The sequence below is a fragment of the Saccostrea echinata genome, unplaced genomic scaffold, assembly GCF_033153115.1.
Source record: "Saccostrea echinata isolate AGI-Se365-2 ecotype Australia unplaced genomic scaffold, CSIRO_AGI_Sech_v1 ptg000056l, whole genome shotgun sequence".
NCBI classification, from domain to species: Eukaryota; Metazoa; Mollusca; class Bivalvia; order Ostreida; family Ostreidae; genus Saccostrea; species Saccostrea echinata.
The window spans coordinates 4846878-4868719 of record NW_026889805.1 but is presented as its reverse complement, the minus strand read 5'-3'; the positions used below and the strand labels follow the sequence as shown (position 1 = coordinate 4868719).

Below are 21842 nucleotides of genomic sequence, written 5' to 3'. Positions count from 1 at the left end.
AAATACATATAATTTTCTATTATTGTATAATATTTATTGTTACTCGCCGAAACAATGCATACATGCATGTAGTTATGAAATTTAAGATGAACAGGGTGATTAATCCTTCATAATCCCCCCATTTTTGAAATGCAGAATTGTGTATGACATTAAAAAAAATCATCTGAAGTTGTTTTAAATAGTATTTGTTACCCAGTATTTTAGTATATTGCTTTAATTTTAATAGCTTACAACTTCGATTCATCAAAGATTTCCAAACATCGATAGACCAATTCATTAGACAATGAACAGGCCTGTTATATGCGGGGGAAAGGTGTCAGGAAGGGGTGCTCTATTTTTTTTTTTACCAATTTCTCCACTTTTTCTGAGAATAGGCTTAAGTTTCGAAATGTAGAAATTCATTAACGCTGCTGCCCCCCCCCCCCCTCCTTTCATACACACTTTCTGTTGGTGTCAGGTCGAAATCGGGTAAATTCCAAAAGAATTGAAAAGAAAAAAAAATCCGGCAACTTAGAGAGCCCCCCCCCCCCCCCCCGCCGAAAAAAATAGAATTTCCAAAAAACGTTGCTAGCTGTGGGTCTGATGAAGAATTTGTAGGAAACTTGCACGCAGAGCAATGGATACCATGCTTATTGTTTACAAACACCAGGTACAGGTATATAATTATACACGTACACGTACATCCCAATTTTCGTCTGTGTAAACAATAGCTTTCACACTTCGCCGCTCCATTGACCACAGATATTGCCATTACAAATATTGTAATTTTGTTTTTCTCATTTATTTTTCTTTCATTATTCATTTCTTTTTTTGTGTGTGTGGGTGTGTGTGTGAGTGTGTGTGTGTGTGTTTTTTTTTTTCAAAATTATCGGGGCGGCGATCGCCGCCCCTTTGCCGACGCCCCTGAAAAAACTAGTAACTGCATTCCTACGCCTTCGAGTACGCAGGGCTTTAACAACGGCTTATAGAAAACACTACATGTATTTACTTATTTGTTTGTTTTTTAGGGATGGGATGTGCTAATTTTTCACAATGTAAATTACCCTTTTATCTCTCATTTTATTTGGAAGAGGGGGCTCTACATGTATATATATATACGTTGTATTACTGGGTAATTTTACCTCATATCTTTTTAGAAGTAAAATCTTGAAGTATAACCCATGATTCAATACATTTTCTGTTCTGAAAATCGTTTATCTTTTCCTGATACATTACACAACATTCACATAGTATTTAACTTAAGACAATTTCAGCAATTTTTTTTATACGCCATAGTTTAACAGTTAATACTATGGAACAATAAAATTATTTCAGTAATACATTGTAATAAGTGTATCTCTCTCTCTCTCTTGTTGTAAACTACTGAAGTATTGATATGACTTCAAAATTCCTTTAATATAGGGATAAATATTGTGTGGTATGTGATTATTCCGCGATGCTTTGGCTGACGTGTGGTTGATTACCAATTATTAAAGATAATCCAAAATCATTAAGAATTTTCATATCTAAGAACGAAAAAAGGTAGACCTTTCTAAATCTAACAAGGGAGTTCCGAAAGGCAGCTTCCGAAAGATCATACACATTAAGAAGAAAGCACCGCATATAATACTGTGTCTACATCATAACGAAATGCAAAATCTACCGCACGGAATGCTAACAGGACCGGACATAATATTTAACGATCAGCATCATCATAATAACAGAAATACTACATATAATGATGAATATACTGTATATAATGTGAGAAGTACATAATATATTGTTGTGTTCACTGCATATAATGTTAGATCTACCGCATATAATGTTAAAAGCACTTCATATAATGATAAAAATATGAGGCGCCGTTTTGGTATTTACTGCCAAAAAGTGATATCACCTATTCGAATAGGTGATATCACCTATTCGAATAGGTGATATCACCTATTCGAATAAGTGATATCACCTATTCAAATTGAATAGGTGATATCACCTATTCGAATTGGTGATATCACCTATTCGAATAGGTGATATCACCTATTCGAAATGAATAGGTGATATCACCTATTCGAATAGGTGATATCACCTATTCGTGCTGAATAGGTGATATCACCTATTCGAATAAGTGATATCACCTATTCGAATAAGTGATATCACCTATTCAATTTGAATAGGTGATATCACCAATTCGAATAGGTGATATCACCTATTTGCATTTCTTACAACAATAAATAATGAATGCTCCCTTCCTCAAGATTATCTACATTTTCATTGGAACCAAGCAAATTCGGGCTGCATTAGGGTCTGTAAGTCTCGTCACGTGACTCGCGAGATTTTTCGATAATATTAACTTCCGGGTACCTCACACATGGAGATGCAAGATGTGTATTGGGTTATGCATGTTTATGGTTTACACAAAGCGTATAAGGAAAGTTTAAGCAGTTGTACAAAGCCGAAGGGTTCTCCGACTTACGATGGATAAATTGAGTGTCGTAAAAGCTTGGGTGCGAGCAAGTAGGAGGAGAATTTCGATCGAAGTACAGGTAAACAAGTCAGAGAATGTCACCTTTCTTGTGTATTCTTGGGTGAAATAGAAGTCTTATATTATACATTTGTATCTGATTAGAACAGTTTTGTTATCATCATTACAACTAATTTATTAACAGATTTTTCTTGAATTCGAGGATAATGATGTTATTACCAGCTGATTAAGGAGGAGTAGTGTAAGTGTCAGATGCGAGATGGGTACGAACGTCATCTTGTGACAGCATCACCTTTGTTTGGGTAAATAATTTGTTCAGAATACGCTTCATTTATCAACAGAAATTAAGCTGTTGCATGTCAGTGGGTCTAGTTTTATAAGTATTCAATGTTTGAAAGCACTTATCAGGTCCAGTACAATCTTTTGATTTAGCGAATGCGGGTGGTTACGTTCCGACTACTTGTTCGACCCGCGTGGTTTCGACACGAATCCATGTTCGACCCGAGTGGTTTCGTTCCAAAGCAATTAATTGCTTCCGAACGAAATTAATTAACACTTTCAACAGTTTTACGTTTTATTTTTTCGTCTACATTTTTTTTTTATATCGACCACGTATATTTGTGTTAATTATCGTATGTAATTTAATTTGGAGAAACCTACATTAATGTTTAGACAGTGCATATGTAATCACGGTACATTGATGAAGTATTTGATTAATTTTTATGGAAAACTGTTCAAATATAATTCATTACTAAATCAAATTCATCAACATCCATGCTCCGCGATAGTAGAAAAAAATGTTAGGAAACCTTCTCACTGCATGTTGACTACACATTATACGGAAACAACTACCTATATTGACACCAGGGACCTATATACTAACGTTAGTATATAGGTCCCTGTTGACATGTACATCTCTGAAGCCATACAATATACAGCTACCGAATATCCATTTGTTTACCGCACAGTGTATACCCCTGTACTCAGGTATTCACATGTAGGGATATACATTAGAGTAGGTCGAAACCACTTGGGTCGTAACCACGCGGGTCGAACACAGAATCGGAACGTAACCACCCGACACCGATTTAGCTATATAGCTTTATTAAGCTATTCAGAATAGATAGAACGTTCTATCGTTAAAATGATATTGTCCTACGGACCCGGTTTAAGGATAGAATTTGTTCCGTGTATTCGCAATGTAGCAAAATAAACACGGGCGATAACTCGAATTCTCTGCATTTTGTATGAAGAATCCAGAGAGTTCCGAATGTCAACATGGCGTTAAATTTGAAGCGAGGAAAAAACGTTGAGAAAATGAGTTGAATTTTCGTATATATATGGATTAATTTGTAGGTTAAAAGGCATATACAATCTCAAAAATGTTTGTTATGATTAATTTGGTAGTTATTTTCAATGCAACTCCTTTTGTCTTCTTCAAAATCATTTCGGAGTGGATCCACTCCGATTTGCTACATTGCAAGTATATGGGACATATTCTAACTGTGGTGAGGGCTTGTCCCGAGACACAGTTAGATTATTCTAACTATATTCAGAATAGCTTAATTTAGCTATTTTATATCAGTTTTTCTTAAATGTGTACTTTTCTCAGCATGCACAAAAAGTCGCACCTTGGTGCAGTGATGATACTCAACCTTGAACTCATCTGAAATTGATGCATTATAAAACTCGCTCATTAAAATCTCCTTGCATTCATGTAATAATTTTTAGGCCCAAATACTGTACAGCAGTCCTCAAAATACTGGAATTTGGGTGAAAATACTGTACATTGTTCATAAAAAAACTGTAAAAAATATCAACCAAAAATCAATGTAAGAGGTTCATTTTTAGCTCTTCTGAGCCAAAGGCCCAAAAAGCTAATGCTATGGCCATTTGTGCGGTGTGCGTAAACTTTTTAGAATATGGGCCATAACTCAAGAACCCTTTGGCCAATTATTGTCAAATTTGTCACAGGGTATCCTTGGGCCAAGGGCTTCCGTTTATACTAAAACTAGGGTTGTGACCCTTAAACAAGGGGAGATAATTAGGAAAATAGAAACAAAAGAGACATTGTACTCAAAGTTCTAAAAGTTTTTAGGCTACATGCGCAATTGATACAGTTACTTCTTCAATGAAATTATAAAGGAGGCCAATTATGGTCAAGAAGATAATTGATTGGTAATAATTCAGTACAATGAGAAGCAATCATACTTATCCATGCCTCAATGCACACAAGGTAGTGGACAGTTACTCAAATAATAGAAATTTATCTTTTGCTTAAAAGTATTCAAAAGTTGCAAAGTTGGAGATATCTTTGATTTTGCTTGTTGTTTCGATAGCCCATAGCACATATATGAATGGTCAAATACATGCGACTTTTTGTCTATTTCTTACCAAAATAATTTTTGTGAAAAACTGCATATAAATAGCTAAATTAAGCTATTTTGAATAGCTTAATAAAGCTATATAGCTATTTCAAGCTATATAGCTAAATTAAGAGATTGTACTGGACCTGCTTATTTCCCAACGATAAGACTTTCTTTATATATTCTGCAAATTCTCTCTGCATTTATCATTCATTGAACAAAATTCATATGACTGCAATTATATGACCATACTCTTCAGTTTAGAGAGCATGTTATAGAGGATATTTTGGTTAAAGTTTTGGTCTGTTAAGGTTTCAGTCTGTTTCAGTGTTTGAAACATTTTTTCATCTTACACAATTGTATACATTAAAATTTATTTTATAGCTAAAGTACAAGAGAACTGCAGCATGTAAGACTACATGTACATCGACTTTGAATAATCTACCCGGTATATCCTCAAAAAGGCAACTCAAATACAGGTATGAAATTGATGTCACAAAATAAGTTTTTGGACTTACATTTACTCTTATAATTCATATACATATAAAGCATATAAAAAATAGAAAAGAATTAAAGGTTCATCAGGTGACAGCTCAATCATGTATGGAATATTATTAGGCCAAATAAAAAAATATGTGTGGTTCCCGTTACCCGACCGTCCCTATTTTAGATCCCCGACCCTTAACTTTTTTCTGGCAATTTTCATATTTATTTTCCGGAATTTTCCGTGATTTCCGTCATCCACTTCGGTATTAGTTTTAGTTCCAGCAATGGCGACCTCCATGCAAAAATCGTTTCAACACGTAGTGCAAGTGTTTGATGGTGTTAAATCTAAAGCAAGCTAGCATGGCGCAGCAGTATACCTTTTTCCAGCGCCATGTTTTTTGTTTGTTTGTTTTTTGGTTGCCAAAATTAAATAAATATGCCCAAGAGTGGCGAGATTCAGTTAGTTGCTCTGTTTACAGCTGGTTTATGACAAGTGCATGCTGATTAGTCCCTTTATTATTAATGCACGCAAAGGTGTGAAGTCAGGATAGGAAATCACTTCTCGCTTGAAAGCACACAGACAGCTGGCCAGGTAACGTTTTTTGGAGTTAGAGGAAAGATACACGTGTAACATGAGAAAACATTTATTTGATTGCATTGATTACGCAAGAATTAGCCTAATGTGTAAGATAGATTAACTTGTGAATTATTAAATAATTTATATCAGGATCGTTTCTTTTAAACCGAAAGTAGAAAAAAAAAAACAGTTCATGAGGAAACGTGAAAAAGAAGACTGCTGATTTCACCTGAATAAAGTCAACTTGCAAAACACCAATATATATGAGAAATGAGCTTGGAAGTATGAAGTCTTCAATGAGGCAAAAAGGTTTCATGAAAGGATTTAAAATTTTAATAATATTAAATATTTGTAATTCTGACGAATTTGAATCATTCTGTGTCATCTTGCTTAGGTGATTTATTTTGTTTTAAACATTACTGTACAAAGTATAGGTGTCACATTCTTTTCCTCTGACAGCTCTTAAAAGTTTATCGTTCAAAATTTATTATTAAGTAAAATAAGAACTATTCTGGATAAAAGTAATTAATTTCATTTATAAACACTGATTTTAAACAAAAGGATGTTCACCTTGGACTTTATTTTTTACAAAAAGAAAAGATTGTGTTTTCATTATTTTTATGCCCCCGGATCGAAAGATCCCGAGGGTATATTGTTTTTGTCCTGTCTGTCTGTTTGTCTGTTTATCTGTTTGTCTGTTTGTCTATCTGTCTGTTGTCAATTTTAACCTTGCCCATAACTTTTGATTGGTTGGAGCTAAGACTTTCATATTTCACATGTATTCTTTGTGACAAGACCTTTCTTTGGGTACCATCATATTTGACCTTTTGACCTTGACGTTGGAGTTTGACCCACTTTTGCAAAATTTTATGAGACTTTAACCTTGACCATAACTTCTGAACAGTTGGTGCTTGGGGTTTCAAACTTCACATGTGTATTCTTTGTGACAAGGCCTTTCTTTGAATACCAACAACTATGACCTTTTGACCTTGACCTTAGAGTTTGACCTACTTTTGAAAAACTTTAACCTTGGCCATAACTTTTGAACGGTTGGAGCTAGGGCTTTCATACTTCACATATGTAATCCTTGTAACAAGACCTTTCTTTGGATACCAACAACTTTGACCTTGACCGTGATGTTTTACTTACTTTTAAAAAACTTTAACCTTTGCCATAACTTTTGAACAGTTGCAGCTAGGGCTTTCAAATTTAACATTTTTTATCTTTTGGCCTGGATTTTGACTTGCATTTGAGAAACTTTAACCTTCGCCATAAGATGCCATACGGGGGCATCAGTGTTTCACAAACACATCTTGTTGATTTAAAAATATTTGTTTCATATTCATAACTAGGGTGCGCCCTACCAATGTTGACTAGTATATTTCACGCCACATCGAAATGCCACTTATCCTTCACTCTGTTCATCCACAAATAAAACATTTCTTTTCTGAACAATAGTTGGAAAAGACTGAATTCAAAATAAACAAAACATTTATTAGTTATGATTTATATCCTCAGCTCTTCACAAATTATTTCTGTTTTTTCGCATTCTATAATATACAATTTTAGATTTTATATACCTGTATAAAGACTTCCGCAGCAGATTCCGATGGAGAAATCATGATCTATATTTAAGATTTATTGTATAATGCTTAAGATATCCATTAATTTTACTTATAATATACAATTCTGAAATTAATATCATCCTTTAAAAACAAGGACAGCATTTATCATCTTCGTAAAAACTTAACATTCTAAAAAAAGAAAATATAATATCCAAACAACAGTTAAATAATTCAATTTGCTCATGCTGATTTTCTTCAAACATTGTATTTTCTGGATGAGTATGAACTCGAATGAATAGAATCAGCAAACAACTGTTTAAATACCGAAGACATTTTATTCACACATTAAAGCACATATCTAATCCATATGCTTAAGAGAAAACATATCTAACACTCTACACATAAAATAGTTCACTTATGCTAACGAAAAGAAATAGGTATTATTTGGAAAAATTTAGAAAATCATTTTGTTAAAAAAAAAAAAAAAAAAAAATCCCTACCCACCTTCCCTATTTTTTTTGGAGGTGTAACCAGAACCACACATATTTTTTGTTTGGCCTTAACGCTGGGTTTCCAAATGTCAAAATTAAGGGTATTCGATATATTTCATACAAGTTGTCAATCATTTAAGTGATTTGAACAGAGGTTCATTTGCATATAAATGTTGTTAACATTGTTTTACTGTCTTTATTAACTTGTAATACTAAATTTTATAAATTGACAAATTCATTCTTTTTAGAAAGTGCATATAATTTGGAAAAGAGACCATCAATCCACTGGGGGGTATCACATGAAAGCAATGATTATAGAATATTGTAAGGTTTGAGGAGTTATAGTACAACAGGCAGGCAAGTAATTGTACTTTGTTCTGGAAATTTTTCGCCCCAGTTAAGTTTTATTTTTCTCATTCTGCCCTCCTTACAAGTAGGTGAATTTAAAACGGGACAAATTCGAAGAAGGCAGCATATATCTTTTAAACACAAATGTGTCTGATCAAATTTTAAAAGGGCAAAATTGTTTTCAAGGGTGAAAGAGTGAATATTTTAAAAATTAGAATGGGGTGAAAATATCCAATAATACAGGTTATATGTATTAAAACAGTACATATGCATTTCTCTTTTCTTTAAAATGAAAATAATTTGTTCTGTAAAAGGACAAATTTTGTTCTGATTTGTATCAAATAAATAAATATGTGCCAGATTTATTATTTTGCAGGCACCTAAGATACCATCAGTTGTGCGTCAAGCTGTGCAAAAATTCTATGTCATGTTACAGAATCTTTCTTAAATACAGGTATATGTCTGCTCATCTGGCAATCTTAGGACATCACTGGATGGTTTTGTTTAAAAAGATTACAGAGTTAATACACACTTCCAGCATGAAGACCAGCCAGTTGCCTCACCTGTCCTGACATTGTTAAAGGTAAATGGCCCTTTCAGAAAAGGATCTGACAATGCAAAGGCTTGCTAATCAATTAAAGATTTCTATTTACTAATAGGTAATTAATTTGAATTTCTGTAGCTTAAAAATTTAATGATGTGAATTAAAAGAAATATTTTAATCAAAATTATTTTTATTTCAGTACTTTGTGACAGTGAAAAGACATGGCTTTAAATTACTGCATCAGAGATCAATCCAGGTTATAAATCTGAGGAAAACAATAAAGCATCACTTCGAGCTACTTATATCACTGCCTTAATAAGTTGTCTGCATGTGTAACTAACAAAGGACAGTGACCAGTTGTACCTATGATATCAGAGGGCATCCTGAAAAACACTCATCACTAAGAATAGAAAACTTCAAATGACTTTTGTATCAATCCTTTTGAATTTCATCTGGCTTGGAATTTCAGTAGCCTTTAGCATCCTTCAAGCATTTCATGAAGTACATGTACCAATTTGCAGGTATAAAATGTTTGAAACAGATTGCTTGTCCCAAATAAAAAAAAATAAATTCTCTGCCAATTAATAGTGTCATAAGCAGTTGATTGATATCACAGTTCCACTGGCATAGTATTTGTAGTTGAATGGTGCCATTTTTAAGAAAACTTTTCACAAAAACCTGGAAAACATCAGATGGAAAGGAGCATCTACAAGAAAAACAGTGAACACTTTCTTGAATATTAACAATGATATGCCATGTCCATTTACATCCTTTATATAAACTAATTAACCAAATCATAGAGAATTATGTACAAATTTGTCCTTTTGTGTATTCATAGTGTATTAAATTGATTTTACTAATTTATAAATATTTATGTTTTTCACAGTCATTAACATTTACAAATAGAAGTACATATAACATGAAAATATTACATGTTTAGTAGGATAACGTGAAATTGTTATACCACAAAAACCATCGCTGACCTCGCCTCGGTCAGCAATGGTTTTTAAGGGGTAAGAATTTCACATCACCCAAAATAAACAGGTAATATTTTTCTTGTTATAGAATGCATTTTAAAGAAAACAACAAGGTGAAACGAACGTGCAAACATTCTGCACAGTTAACATTTTTTATTACTGTATATACTGTTACCCGTAGTCATGCATTTTCAACCAATGGGATGTAATGTCTGGCATGCAGTATGGTAATAGTACTTGTTAACAAATGTTTTTTAAACCAATCAAATTTGACTATTTAACATGAAAGTGTATAACAAATTTATCTAGCATAATGGTGTTGTAAGTAACCATGGAATGTGAGCTTGTGTGAACTTGATCCTGAATTATTAAGTTTTGAATATTGTAATAAAGAATTGTGCAGCCTAAACTTTAACTTGTACCTGATTTAAATGGAGTTCCGTCATTAACAAGTTGGAAGTTGTTACACTCTCCATGAGTATAATAACTGGGGGATCTGCTTCATTTGCAGATACATGGATAACACATTCACTCAAAGTGCTGTCCCTTTTTCAGTACCTTGTGCAGCCCTGTAATATGTTATGACAAATGGAGAAAAATGCCTATTTCAAGAAAAAAAAGTCTGTCTCATAATTGTAGAAGTATTGGAAAAGGGGGGGGGGGGTCATGAAACTTGGCAGTTAATACAGTTTGTATGTGTAAATGAAAAAAATGCCTTCTTCTTTGTAGAATAAAAAATAATTATTTTTTGAGTGTATGTGACCATTTTTATTTCTGAATAGATAGGGTAGCCTACAGAATGACCAATTTTGAGCTGACCATTTTTATTTATTGTAGTAATTAAATTAAAAAAATGTGTTTTCTACAAAGATCATATGTTATCGACGTGGTATTCAACTTTGTATTCCCATGGTCGATGCATTTGGGTACATCTATTTTTTTATTTGCTTTCAATGACATCGCATTCAATATCCCAATCTCATGTATACCTCATAGGCACTCCCCAGCTTAATTGTTAAAAAATATAGGCCTATATCTGCTATACTATAAACATAACAAGGCATGAAACTAGCCTCCATGTTGGATTCCGCTTAGGGGCACTTTCTGACTAATAGCGAGAATTTCTCGCCCAAGTCGGACTTTTCTCAGACATCGGAAGCTGTCATTTATTGAAATAAAATCAAATCAGGTTGAATCTCGCAGTACGTCCGTCGCATTCACGCGTTTTCTAGCATTTCTCTGCAAACCAGGTCTCCTCGGCCGGAACTTAAAGGTTTATGGGGGTATAGATAATTCGATCATCGTTTACCTTCAAAGTGCATCTCATGGAAAGCTAACGTTGTTTTTCATAACAAACGAATGTACTGTGAAATAAATATAATTTTACATCAAGAGGACCTTGCAAGATTTAATACACATTTTCAGGCCCATAAAAAGCAGTTTCAGTGTGTGTTTGTGTGTGTGTGCTGGGGGGGGGGGGGTTCAACTGAACAACAATTCTTTGACAAGAAGAAATATTATTGAAGGAGGACAATCGTAAGGTTGGTTTGTTTTCTATTGCATAGTATTAGTATATTCATGTGTTGGCAAAATTATAGGGGCGAAAGGAGGGGGAGGGACACGTTTAAGCAGATGGATTTGACCGGGGGGAGGAGGGGGGAGGGTGGTAAAATGTTTAGTAAATAAATATAATAAAATAAAGCCGATATTTGCAGAAGTAAGTTCTGCACGAAAATTGTGAAATGTATTTGAAGAAAAAGAACTATATACAAGGAAAAGACTTGGCTTTTTTTTTTAGTTCAATGATGGTACAGAGACACCAAAACAGAATAATGCAATTTAGAGGGCGACAATTTGTTTCTAAAGGGGGGTGGCATTTTTTTCGAGTCAAAATGTTTATTTTCATGTCATTGAAGGACAGATTATTTATTTCCAAGATGGTTAGGGAAATATTTTTTATTTCTACTATTCACCAAAAAAGTGGGTAGGAAAAAATAAAGAAAAAATGAGAAAATTAGTGTCTGCGGGGGGGGGGGGGGGGGGTGTTAACATCACTCGAAGTCAAATAATTCATTTTCTTCCTAGTGGAAAATAATTTTTTTCCCAACATTTTTAAGGACAGATTTTTTTTCTCCAAAATCTGCAAACACCTATCGGAATCAAATAGTTGTCCCCTCAGAATTACGCATGTGCAAATTCACACTTTACAATCTTGCGCAAGAAGAAATTAATAGTTTAGCACTTTGTGTATACGATTGTGTTTATATGTGGTTGTTGCAGTGAAATCAGCGCGGGGCGGGGCTCAGGAAGTTCATTGTAATGACATAAACTATAGTCTATTAAATGACTCCTAATCTAGCTGCCTTTGCATTTGTTAACTGTCCAGACTGAAGCGGTTTTTGGTCAAAACTAATCAGAACCATACGTGCTATCATTCTCAATGGAAGGCTGTAAAAGAGTAAGCTAATGAAGTTAGTTTCAGCTTTGTAAATATTCACGGTGATGTGAACATGCCAAAATATATGTTTAGAAATAATTACCCTTACAAAATATTTAAAATATCCAAACCACTTACATAATATTTCAGTGAAATTTTTGAACATGTATTAAACTTTAGAACTGTCCCATTTTATTATAGTATATCTGTATGACACCTTCTATAAGAAATAAGTCCCGCTATCAGGATAAAATATTCATGTCCTTGTATATTTATTTATTTTGCAATAAAAGTAATACTTAATAATTTACATGTATGCAAGTATACTTTCCAGAGATGAATCCGGGATTTCAAAGGGGGGGGGGGGTCAAAAAGATTAAGTGGCAATAGAAACTCATAATACTTGTACCGGTAGTTAAAATTAGTATTAAAGCATAAGTTTTATCAAGACTTTCTTTTATAGTGAATACCCCCCCCCCCCTTTTCCTTTTTTTCTGAAAAATTTGAAAGGGGGTGACCCCCCCCCCCCCGATAAATCTGCCACTGTCTTCAAGACTGCTTATATATATATATATATATATATATATATATATATATATATATATATATATATATATATATATATATATATATATATATATATATATAAAACCCATTGGCTCTGCCGACTTACAGACTAACCGGGTGACAATATATTTTCACAAGTACAAGTATCTGCTAGACTTCTTTTTTATCAATAGAAGTAATAAAAATGCAAAGAAAAATTGAATGTCTTATTGATATACAAATAAATATATTTCACAATACATTTTGTTCATTTTTTAAAAATTAAATGTTAGTTTTCCGCGAAATGTCATACTCGTACTTTGAAGATAAACGATGATCGAATTATCTATACCCCCATAAACCTTTAAGTTCCGGCCGAGGAGACCTGGTTTGCAGAGAAATGCTAGAAAACGCGTGAATGCGACGGACGTACTGCGAGATTCAACCTGATTTGATTTTATTTCAATAAATGACAGCTTCCGATGTCTGAGAAAAGTCCGACTTGGGCGAGAAATTCTCGCTATTAGTCAGAAAGTGCCCCTAAGCGGAATCCAACATGGAGGCTAGTTTCATGCCTTGTTATGTTTATAGTATAGCAGATATATATTTTTTAACAATTAAGCTGGGGAGTGCCTATGGTATACCTGTGTCCAATACTCCAAATTATACCATATTGTAAGCTAAATCAATGCTTTAAATTTATGAAACCAATCTGTAGATAAGCGTACCTTTTGAATACAGACGATTTTAAAATAAAAACGATTTAATTTTCCCTTTATGCTTAAGTATGTTGGCTAATCTTGGCCCCCTCGGAATAGCTTGTGTTTACGTTATGTAATGAAAAAATAAAGCAATTAAACGCTATTTACCTGCATCTATCAATCCATTATCTCCTCTTCTTTACAACAATCGGGAATCAAAACAAACTACAAGTTTAATAATTCCACTGCGATGCTTACAACTTAAGTAATCCATTGTCTCCAAGAACGCTCAGGTACCCGGGAGTTATAAAACGAAAGTGAAAGTCAACGAGACTTACAGACCCTTTGAATTGTCCTATAGTATACATGATAGATAAGTGTAATAAATATAATTTGTGAGCAAAATAAACTACAAATTCTACTGGGCTGCTTAAAACTAAATGCGAAGCTGTAATCCATTGTCTGCAAGAATGGTAAGTTATAAAACGAAAGTGAAAGTAAATGAGAATTAAAGGCTATAGTCTTGGGAGCAGTTGTTATTTCATAAATAATTTGAATAGGTGATATCACCTATTGGAATAAGTGATATCACCTATTCAAAATGATTAAGTGATATCACCTATTCGAATAAGTGATATCACCTATTCGAATAGGTGATATCACCTATTTGATTTGAATAGGTGATATCACCTATTCGAATAAGTGATATCACCTATTCAAAAGGAATAAGTGATATCACCTATTCGAATAAGTGATATCACCTATTCGAATAAGTGATATCACCTATTCGAATAGGTGATATCACCTATTCGAATAGGTGATATCACTTATTCGAATAGGTGATATCACCTATTCGAATAGGTGATATCACCTATTCAGAAGCTGAATAGGTGATATCACTTATTCGAATAGGTGATATCACCAATTGAATAGGTGATATCACCTATTCGAATAGGTGATATCACTTTTTGGCAGTAAATACCAAAACGGCGCCTCATATAAAAACACCTCATATAATGATAGATGTACATAATATAATGACATATCTACATCATATAATGAAAAAAGTACTGTATATAATGGAAGTTGCACATGATATACTGTAAAAACTACTTCATATAATTAAAATAGTACCACATATAATGAAGAGAACACTGCATATAATGTTTAATCCTCATATAAGACAGTCCCGGCGTTCCATAGAAAGGCGTTTGATCAAGGACTCGTAAGGTTTCTGCCATCATGCGTATAGTTAGTTTGCGAAGTGACCAGGCTTAAATAAGATTTTTATGTTAACATTCATTGCCTCTTCTATTCTCTCAAAATCTGTAATCTGTGCTCCATGCAGTGGCATGCACCATCATATTTTTTTTTTCAGTTTAAAAAGTATTTGATTTTTCGATAGATCCATGACCAATGTGGCCCGATACCCCTCCTTTTACGAGCCTGCACTATCTCTAACTTTTAGCACCCACTTAAAAATTGTAGTGTATTTATGCATTATTTCGACATGATTTCTTTTCAAAGACGGTGCTGTCTGTGGACAACGCATTTAAATATCCCAGTAGAGTTAGTATTGGTCGATTAAATATTTAAAGTTTATATTTCTTCCACAATTATAATCATACCAACGTGTATTGATCTTTGTTTATGTTGAAGGCCAATAGAAACCAGGGTTCCAGTGATTTTGTCGGTGAGGCTACTCAAAGTCCATTGCTAGTGTTTACATACTGAATTTTACTACTACTCTCAGCTTTCCATAACTTTCTGACCATATCTGAAGATGGCTAACATACAAATCTACCCCACGGATTCCTCCAATCCGACGGATTCTGTTATGGAACCACCCCCGGTCTACACCGCCACTGATGTCGCCAAAAACGGTAAGTAGTAATTTTGGACGATCATATTAGAATTGCAAAGAAATTCCAAGAAAATATGTTCAATTAATTTCTGAATTTGAGTCTGTTAGGATTTGCTTAATTTTAAAGAATTTCAGACAATAACTCGGTTTGGCTATCCATTTGCTAAAACAGTTTTATGAAATGCATACCTAGTAATACATGTAACGTTATACCTTTAAGATTGAGAAGAAAAAAGAGCATATAGTATATACATGTATCTAAAAGTCGTGTGTACCCGAACTTCGCAATGTAGCCTCATTAATGAATTTCGAAATATCAAAAATCGATTACACGTTTTCTTACGAATTGGATACTTTCCAGAAATGTCAAATACATGTATTTAAATCATTGTATGTTTATTTATTATGTTTTATTATATACCCAACTGTTTGTCACTCAGTTTTACTGTTGAATTTACGCAATCAAGAGACGATGTGATCCGACGTTCCTGATCACCACACTGTGGTTTTCTGAATCCATATCACCCCTCTCTGAAACTGATGAAGTAGTACACAGATAAATGACGTTTTTATTCTCGCGCATCAAAAAGTTCCTTGACAAAATGGTTTGTTTAATGGATAAAAGTTATGTAATTGATCCAAAAAGTTTTTTCTTTTATCATATTTTGCTAGTTGTTAAGGGGTATATAATAAATTTATCATTATAACAGTAACTTGATCCGAAGAGCCGTATCACGTCTCGTTGACAGGCGCGGATCATCAGATCAAACTCGACGCTTCACGTCTCGTTTGATCTGATGATCCGCGCCTGTCAACTTGACGTGATACGGCTCTTCGGATCAAGTTACTGTTATAATAATATATATATATTTTATTTTCAAAATGCACAAAATATACGTGATTTATATTAAACTTAAAAACAATTCTTTTAGATCCGCCACCATCCTACGATTCTCTGTTTGGAAAGATTAAACAGGCAAAGGCAGAATCAACGGGGAATGTGGACTTTGCCAGAAAATGTTGTTCAGTATGCACGGGTTCGGGTGAGTGTTGGACACACATAATACAAGGTCACAGTTCTGTGTAGCTTACCGATGTCAGAAGTTTATAAATTTGTTTGCTTAAAAATGAACAGAATAAGATTTAAAAATAAAAGTTAAAAAAAAAATCCTCTACCCCCACCTCTGTTTCCCATACAAAACTCCTAAAACTAAAGCATCGAATTTGATACACAATAAATGTTTGTGTTGTGTTTTCTTAAATTAATTCTTTTTGGTTAGAGCTTTTGCTTCACCATGAGCACCCTAAGAAGTGCATTTACTAGCACTAATACAAAGGAACCTTTACAAATACATTTTCCCCACTTTATTTACTATTAAGGAAGGGATACAATTCATAGAATGTTTTTAATTTATGCTCCTGTTGATTTGTTACAGGAATTATTCAAGTATAAAAATTGGTAGTCGCCTTTAGGCGCTTCCAGTACTTTGATTTGAAATACATATATGTAACTGTGTACAACCCTAATTCACTTTTTACTTGTTGTTTCAGTGATATTTATAGTTCTTTTAGCTCTTCTACTGGGATATCCTATAACTATGATTGTAATGGGTGAGTACTCTTAGAATCTCAATACATGTACTTATTAACCTCGGAAGGGGGAGGGAGAGGGAACTAGGAGTTGAATTTGTTGATATGGAGATAATACTGCCACAGTACTGACATTAAGATATCGGACTTGTATCACTGATGAGAACTTTTCTTTTCACAGTTTGCATTTTAGTTTCGTGCAGATCTAGCAAATTATACTTTCCATTTATTTTTCATGTTTAAAGAAAATAAATTTCTTGGAAAAGTGCTATTGAAAAGATTTCGGAAGAGACAAAATATTTTCAAAATGTCCACCGGGGGTTTGGTGGAGATGAGAGTGGGATTAATTCAAATAATTTTAACATAGTTGATGATCATTTCTATTTCTGTACCTTAGCCAGGGGAGTAGATCGAACGATGGTTCATGCCTAGGTGATTTTGGGGGTGGTTTCTTGCGACAAAGCATTATCTATATTTATTTATGACAAATGATTTTCCCTACAGGTGCGATATACCTAGATGATTGTCCCGCTCAGAGACTGATACCTATATTTCTGGTGGTGGATGGCGTCTTCACCTGTATTTCTATTTTATACGGGTTACTGAAAAGTGCGACAAAGGACAAAAAAGACGAGGGGAAGACAAAGAGCAAGGAAAAGTCTAAAGGAAAGAAGGCAGGCGACTGCCTGGAAACTATGCTCAACATATTCCTCTTTGCATGGTTCATTTGTGGTATGTCACGGTACTTGAATACACTTCATGTATATATTGCTAACTTTACCTTGAATGCCCGGGCCCCCGTCTGTCTCTCTGTAAGGTTTCTTGTAAAAACAAAACAAACAAAACAAGACAATGAAAAATAAATAAATAAAATTAGTCGGCAAAAATATTAGAAAAGGAGTTGGAAATCCTCAGTATAGGCCAAATGGAGGACCATGGTCTCGTCTGAATTGATTCGGGCTTTATTAACGTCTTTCTTTGGAAACCAATGCACCCCCGATTCAAAAATTGCTATATTCTATATTCCTTCCAGTATTTGTAAGTGCGCTTTCCAAGAGATGGCTGGGTAGATTTCCACATTTTTTACAGGGTAGGGTAGATATGAATTTTTTTTTTCTTAATTCACTTCCGGTCTAGATTTTTTGTCGGATTTCAAATTTAAAAATCAACTCATTCCCACCATTTTTGCTTGGAATGGCTTCATGTAAAGAAATGAATGTTTCAAGGATAATATAATATTTGGAAAAATAAAACAAAATCAGATATTTTGTTCGTTTTCACTTCTTCCTTTGCAAAATAACTCTCTGTACAGCCATCATGGGAAAATAGGAATCCAAACATAACAGTAGTGTAAATAGTTCAAAAAGAGAAAAATTGATCATTTCCTTCTAAAAGAAAAAAACCCTCCTGTCCCAAAATATAGTTCCTCACTTAATGCTTTTTGTATAAAATTTAAAAAGAGATGTCCAGAAAAAAATTTTTCTCAAAAACTTGGGATCGAACTTCCTTAATTGAATTTCTGTTTTGAAATGTCAATTTTCAACTTAACTGTTTTCCAATATTTTTTCCAGGATATTTTTATGCTTGATAAAAGTCTATACAAGTTCCAAATATATAATTTGATTTGAAATAAAATGACATTTTCTAGATTTTAGCTTCTTTCCTTTTACAGTAAAAATCAAAGTACCTCAAGTACTTAATGGACTTTTTCTAGATAATGCATGTTTCTTATATCAATATAATAAGCACAGAAGACCCATTGTTGACATGGCATGGTTACATTTATTTTTTTTTTTAAAGGAAAGAGTCAATTTTTTTAACACCTATATGAACAAAATCTTGATAATGAATTAGTGTCGGGTAGTTTTAACCAGCCGGATTGCTACATACTTGCAGTTGAATCGTGTATATGAATGTTACTTTCTTACGGTAATCTACTTTGCGTTTTTCAATTTAGTAACAAACGTGTTTCTTTAATAAAATCAATTCTTATTTGAATAGATTTCAATACTGAATTAATAATGCTTATTCTTCAAGTATACTTTTTACATACATGTTTTCCTCATTATTTTTACAGGGAATGTTTTTACGTACAATTTGGATTGGGTTTCTTCTCCCGTCACAGCGAAGAATTACTGCGACCCCACCATTTACTATTTCTGTTTCTGGACCATCACTGTGACATATATATTGTTGGGAGTGATTGGTTTAGTAGCTTGCTGCATATGTGTTTGTGCATGCATTGGCGCAGCAAAAAAATAACATTCAATTGATGGTCTCAAAGGGGCAGTAATATTGTACAAATATACGTCTGTATGGGGCAGGCAGGGGAAGAGTTGGGTGGTAGAAAAGGGGGGGGAGGGAGAGAGAGAGTGGCAGAGTTAGTAATAGGGGGCTGGTGAGAGGGAATATAAAGCGAGGAAAAGGATTAGGGCATCCCCTGTCTACCTCAAATTGTATCATTGTTTGCTGATTTCTCATACAATTTTCTACTTTTATTGAATTTGCATACTACGGAAATAACGTATTTCAGCAATTGTTATTTGTTTTTGCTGTTTTATGTTTTAGTTGTTTACAGTGTTGCTTAAGTTTATGACATACCTTTGATCTCGTTATGAACCTTTCTAATTAATATGATAAAAAAAAAATGTTTACTCACGTAAATCACTTCATAAAGCGCCTATGTGAGCGGATCTAAGCATCAGATTTCTCTTATAGCTTGGAAACAAGTTTAAATTATTGAGTGTTAGTTCTATTTTTGCTTTTGACTGTCATGACTTCATATATAGTTTATATGTTGCAAGCAGAAAACACAATGTTACGAGAAAATGCCAGTGGTCTTGTTTCTGTTATTGCTATTAATAAAATCTATATAGTTTACCTTACCAAGTTGTCTTTTATTTTGTTGAAATTTTAGGAAGTGTAAAGTTTTGAAAAAAAATATCTTAGGTTAGGAGAGTTTAAGAGACAAGTGTTATCTGTCTTGTAGAGTAGGCTTTCCCCTGTGAAAAAAATCTTTTCGACAAAAAAAAATGATTCTAGAGTCAGTGGGATTTCCCCCATTAGCAGACCTATTTTTATATTCGTACGAAGCAGGATTTATTCAAAAACTCCTACATGAGAAGAAAACACTTACTGTGGACTTCAACTCGACATTTAGATATATCGACGACGTATTATCAGTTAACAATTACTTCCATTCATATGTTGACTCGATATATCCCAGTGAAATAAAAGATACCACAGTCTGACACATCTGTTTCATATTTGGATATTTTACTAGAAAAAGATGTTAATGGTAAACTAACAACAAAACTTTATAATTAATAAACATGAAGACTTCAATTTTCTATCGTCACCTTCCCTTAATTATGTAGCAATATATCCTTATCACCTGTATATGGAGTCTCCCAGAGCATGCTCTACATGTATACGAACAATTTCTAAAATGAGGCAAGCTATTGACAAGCATGTTGATGAAACAAGGATATCAACAGTCTCGTTTGAAGTCATTTTGCAAGATCTATGGTCGATACAATGACCTTGTCAGCAAATGCAATCTATCATTAAGTCGAATGCTGACTGACGTTTTTCATATTAATTGTTAGGCCATTATTTACTCACTGAATTGACTACGAATTTCTGTCCGTTTGCCGATCATGACAAGGAGAACAGGGTTGGTGTGACAGGGATGCTCTCCTCCGTGGTACCTGATCCCACCTCTGATGATTTCAGAGGTCCGTGTTTGCTCTGCTCCCGATCTGTATTGTTTCAATAGACCTTTTAGATTTATTAGTATTCGTTATCTCCATATTTCATTAAAACAGTTCAGCAGAAATTTATCTCATGTGTCAGATATCGGAGATGAACTTCACATTTATTTCACAGGCAGTTGCGAGTGACATCCCTGACCCATGCATACCACCATTCAAGACCTTCACTTTTGACTCAAAAGTGTTCTGGAAAGTTAAGTTTATCCAGAGTATAACTTTTTTTTTTATCAGGTATGGCCGATTCCCGTGTAAGGAAGTCAAGACTAATTCTAGTAACTTGAATTAAAATAATTTATACTCCATACTCAAGCTCTTGGGTTTTCTGATCAATCGGAAACTTTGACAAGAAAAATACTCCTTCCTCTCCTAAATGTATTCACAGGACTCATTTGGAAATGACTAATACACTGGAATTGTAACGCATATTTGACAATCTATGTTAAACAAACATGGCTAGAAGCTCTTTTGATAAAAATGTAATGGTTTTGAAATCTAATACTATAATCACGATTGAAAACCTACTAGATATACCTTCGGTTAATACACAAACAACAGACTGTACATGATAGTGCAGTTACGTCACAGCACTGATTTCCAGGCTTCAAAAATCTCAAACTTCAAACTCATTTTCCTTTCTCCTTTTTAGTTTTAAGTTCAAATACATAAATTACAAACATTGTGTTTTCAGATTTGAGGGTAAGTTATTCAGCATGCCAGAAAACTCTAAATAATCACCTGTTTTACTCTTAATTCAGGTATACTTAATTCTTAATTTAGGTATACTTAATTCTTAATTCAGGTATACTTAATTCTTAATTTAGGTATACTTAATTCTTAATTCAGGTATACTTAATTCTTAATTCAGGTATACTTAATTATGGTTAGATGCAAGTCTTTGAAGAGCTTGAATGGCAAAACTAACAAAGTTTAAGAAGCTAGGGCCCATTTTATAAAAGAACTTACAACTAAGACAAATATCTAATTCGCTAAATCAAATTATGTTTAAAATATGCTACATAAAAATGTATTATTAGTATGTAATGCAGTGATAATTTATACCGGTATAATGTCATTGTTTTATGCAAGATTTCAGATTTTTATTTTAAATTACAAGACTCT

At 33.6% G+C, this 21842-nt stretch overlaps 2 long non-coding RNA genes across 2 annotated transcripts; both read left to right on the top strand.

Moving 5' to 3' along the window:
* Positions 1 to 2338: 2338 nt before the first annotated feature.
* LOC133173385 (uncharacterized) lies at positions 2339 to 8267 on the top strand. Its single transcript, XR_009719038.1, has 4 exons — positions 2339 to 2519; positions 2643 to 2760; positions 5209 to 5303; positions 8192 to 8267. It is a non-coding gene; the product is annotated as an uncharacterized LOC133173385 (long non-coding RNA).
* Positions 8268 to 8317: 50 nt separating this feature from the next.
* On the top strand, positions 8318 to 10221 carry LOC133173155 (uncharacterized). The gene is made up of 2 exons (XR_009718999.1): positions 8318 to 8874; positions 9035 to 10221. It is a non-coding gene; the product is annotated as an uncharacterized LOC133173155 (long non-coding RNA).
* The last annotated feature ends 11621 nt before the right edge of the window (positions 10222 to 21842 follow it).